The 4,181-nt window shown below is 42.5% G+C and overlaps 1 protein-coding gene across 3 annotated transcripts in view; it reads left to right on the top strand.

Moving 5' to 3' along the window:
- LOC103732860 (NXPE family member 4) overlaps positions 1-4,181 on the top strand; it is a 53,225-nt gene that overhangs the window by 32,727 nt on the left and 16,317 nt on the right. The window contains exon 4 of one of the 3 annotated variants that reach the window (XM_029562803.1): positions 2,230-2,379. The exons of the other annotated variants lie outside the window; for them this stretch is intronic. The gene's annotated coding sequence lies outside the window, so the exon portion shown is untranslated. The remainder of the gene's footprint in view (positions 1-2,229; positions 2,380-4,181) is intronic. 3 annotated transcript variants of the gene reach the window in all.

The following is a 4,181-nucleotide window of genomic DNA, read 5'->3' as shown; positions in this document are numbered from 1 at the left end:
CATTGTCCATTAACTTGGTGGTAGGGCTGGGGGAGATAAGAGGTTCTGTTCAAAGGTAACAGGAAGAAATTATAAAGCAAAAAATAATTCCAAAGCTCTATTAAATATTACAACACTTGGAGGCTCAGAGCCAAAGCTGGGCTTTAACTACCATCTCCATAGAGATAACTTATCCTTCAAAAATAATTCAAGACTCTCCTAACCTTGAACTCTAAACCAAACTGACTCTTAGGGTCTCAATGAGAAGACTGCCCACTTCCAAAACTTTAACTGACAGTTTGATCCAGCCTTTAACTGACAGCTTGACCAAGGCTAGAGTCAGTCATCTGGGAGGAAAGCCTCCATTGAGGAATTTACTTGTTCAGATTGGCCTGTGGGCATGTCTGTAGGCCATTGTCTTATAAATTGATGTTGGAGGGTCCAGTCCACTGTGGGCAGCAGCATCCCTAGACAGGTGGTCCTGGGCTGTGTAGGAAAGCTAGCTAAGCATGAGCCTGTGAGGGAGCAAGCCAGCAAGCAGCGTTCCTCAATAGTTTCTGCCTCCAGGTTCTTGCTAGGAGCTCCTGCCCTGCCTTTCCTCAATGATAGACTATGACCAACAAGTATAAAATGAAATAAACCCTTTCCTCCCTCAAATTACTTTGTGTCACTGTGTTTTATCACAGCAACAGAATGAAACTAGTACATCCTCCAAGTTCTTAATTCTTCTCTTAAGGTACATTTGTCTTCCTGGAAAAAAAAAAAAAAAAAGGCAATCGAGAATCATCACTTGAAGTAAAGTCCAAACCCTATAATAAAGGATCTGTTTTTTTCATGACTCCTAAAAGACAAGTACACATTAATCCACTAGTGGCACATTCCCAGCACATTGTACATTCAGTTCCAAATAATACAAGTCATGGCATCAACAACCTGATCAAGACTCTGCTGGATAAACTTAACCCGTTGATTTTTACAGTCTGCTCCAGCCAGAGATGATTGAGGAATCAGACCTACATTTCTAATTCCTGCTGGTCAGGATCTCTATTCCTAATTAGCCTGAGTAGCTGCCTAAACACAAACAGAAACCATCCTTCAGGGTTCGTTCAAGAACAAGCAGTAATTTGTACACAAGGAGTTATTCAAGTCCATATTGAGAACCAGGCAAGATTACCTCCAGAAAAGTAATAAATCCTGTGGAGAAATGATACACTTTAACCATGAATCTATTTGTATTCTAAAATGCTATGTTTCCATTAACATCTGCATTCAACTCCCTCATATTTTCCTCAAGAAAAGAGATATACACTTCCTTCATAATTATATAACTAAAAGGACCTTGGTGGCAGAGGAGTTTCTGTTGCTCCCAAGGGCAAGACTTCTTGTAAATTCTAAAAATGAGTTCCTCCTCTTCCATCATGGAGATTTTGAAAAAAACAGCCTGGCAACCCTGCTACATACATAAATTTTGATCCAAAATTACCCAGATGTCTGGGTGCTCATATTCTCCTCCTGAGTTGCAAAAACCCATTAGCATTGTTCAGAAAACCAACCACATCATTATCTGAACAAAACTGTTTATCTAATTTGAAGGTTAAGAGACCTTTCCAGCACAAGAGAAAACTCTAGACATATACTGCTAGAACTTAAATTGTCAACATCTGGTGAGTTTAAATATAATATTCACAGACTTCCTGCTCCACATCTCGTCTTCATAGGAAACACAATCCATGTTATCATAATGAAAAATACAATGACTTGTAAGTAAAATACACGTTTCTGGTTGTGTCATTTTGAGATTCACATATTTGAGGATCTGAGATTTGGGGAAGACAAATAAAAGTTCTCCCTGAACTCCCAGCATGCCTGAAGTAGTTGCTCTTGCTCTTCTTGTTACTTGGACAGAATGCCAGACAAAAACAACTTGAAGAGGAAAGGTTTATTTTGGCTCATGGTCTCTGTACATTCAGTTCATGTTCACTTGGCTCCATGTTCTTGGACTTAGCATGAGGCAGAACATCAGGCAATAGGATCCTGTGGTACAGGAGCTTCCTTGTCGCCTACAGGAAGCCGAGAAAAGGGGGCAAGTCCAGGAACGGCTAGGGAGATATAGCCCCAAGGATAGCCTTCCCTACCACCCCAATGGCTCCTTTTCTTCACTGAGCCCCGTGTACACACACCTGTCACCACCTCTATTGATTAGGTCAGCATATCGTGATCTAATTAATTCTCATTTCACCAATCTCCTAGGTGCTTCTTGATCTGATTTAATCAAGCTGACAATCAAAATTAACCACCACAACGTCCCCAAGGTATCTCAGAAATCTTAATTGCTACTGGGGACTTATGTGAAAGGCCCTTGAAGATATGACACGGTCCCTAGTGTTGGCTGCCTTCCAGGTAGGCAAACCCATCTCGGTGGATGTTGAGTACCACCATTTTGGTAATAATATTACCAGAGTTTTTAGGGTCAAAGACTGCACCCTGACAACCTTAACAAGCTAGGCTCAGTCACCTATCCCCATAAGTCAATTAAAGAGAAAATGAATAGTGAAAAGAAGAGAAAGGAGATTCACATAAGGCTGCCACTGGGGAGTGGAACAAGAATCTCAGTGTCCCGCACTCCCCCAGTCTTATTGGGGTCTTGTCACGAAGTTTAGGTTGAAGTAGAAGGCGAGACATGTGTATGTGTAACTGAGCAGTTCTAGTAAAGGTGTGAGCCTGTCCATCAGTGACCCAGTTCCAGTCAAGGTGTAGACCTGTCAGTGACAAGCAGTTCTAGTCAAGGTATGGGTCTGCCCATCAGTGACCCATCATTGTCCTGACTACATTCTCTCCTGTCAGGTGGTCTGACAAGTTATTAGAACTGTGTGAAATCTCTTTCCAGGAGTCAGGCTGGCACCAGGCTTCAGCCTTTTCCTTCTCCCAGAATGAAACTCCCGAAGAAACTCCAGTTCTTTGGGGACCATTGCTTTAACAGTCTGATCAAAAGGGAGGGGCACAGAGATCGCTCTGGGCGATCGTCCCTTCTATTGGGAAGGTTATAATACAACTGCTTTCTTCTGTGCTCCTCCCACTTCTGTTGTTAACAGGGACACTCTACAATTCTTCCTCTCTGCCTCATGAGTTCTGCTATCTCAGAATGCTGGGCATGCCTGACAGTGGCTTCAGTGCAGCTCTGGGGGATCTAGGTTCAAGAGTTGCCTCTCCTACTTACTGCCATTTTAACTAATGTAGTTAATGTTTTCTGCCTGTTTCCTCATCTCACTATGCTAACTATCCATAAATAGTTCTGAGACTTCCTGTACCCAAAATAGTGCCTGGTATGAGTTAAGTCCTCAGTATATCTTAGGGTTATGTTATTTTGTTACCTTCCATGTCCACTCTCTCTAACTCCTTTCTTCTCCACATGCATGCATTTCTTTCAACTTGTTAGGAGATAGGAGGGCTAGGCAATCACCACCAAAAGGGAACACCTCTCTGTGGCAGGGTTCTCACGTCAGCCTCCACATAGCTTCCCACTGCCATGAAGTTTATTACCTTTGCAAAGGTGCCCATCCCTGTCTCAGAGCAGTGGGGCCACAAGTGACTTAAGGATAGATTCCTACTACCTTTTTCAAAGAGTACTGTGGCAGTCTTTCCAAAGGTCATTCGTTTTTACTTTCCCTAACTAAGAATAGCAGAGTCCATAACCCTCTGCAATCAGGAAACCTGACACCACAGTGAACTTTCTGTCTATGCACCAACCATAGCAATGACCTTAGTATTCTTCCGCTGGTGACATAAAGTTTAAGCTGCAACAACCATGTTCATTAACTCTGTCAGTCCTAGACCAGTTTTTCACTGTTGGAATCTGGAGTCACTCTTGATGTTGTATCTTCTACAGTCTTTCTATTCATCTGCAGTTAAATCCCATAGTTAAGGACTCTCTGCTGTACCAGATCCAATGGAAATTAGATCCCTAAAGAATGCTCTACCAGGTTATACTTATGGAAACTCTATCCCATGACTAAGCTCCCACGTTTACATCCCTCATGTAGACTGACACACATAGGGGAAGGAAAAGAATCAAAGATGATGGGGAAGCATACACTAACGGCAAGGATATCACACTACAAAGGACTGTAAATCTTGTTTACACCAAGATACCACACTTTTGAACCATTCGAAAGCAAAGAGCGGGGTGGGCAGAGAAAGAGGGG

Source organism: Nannospalax galili, unplaced genomic scaffold, assembly GCF_000622305.1.
Source record: "Nannospalax galili isolate Female #2095 unplaced genomic scaffold, S.galili_v1.0 scaffold36, whole genome shotgun sequence".
NCBI classification, from domain to species: domain Eukaryota; kingdom Metazoa; phylum Chordata; class Mammalia; order Rodentia; family Spalacidae; genus Nannospalax; species Nannospalax galili.
This window is presented reverse-complemented; position numbering and strand designations above follow the sequence as displayed.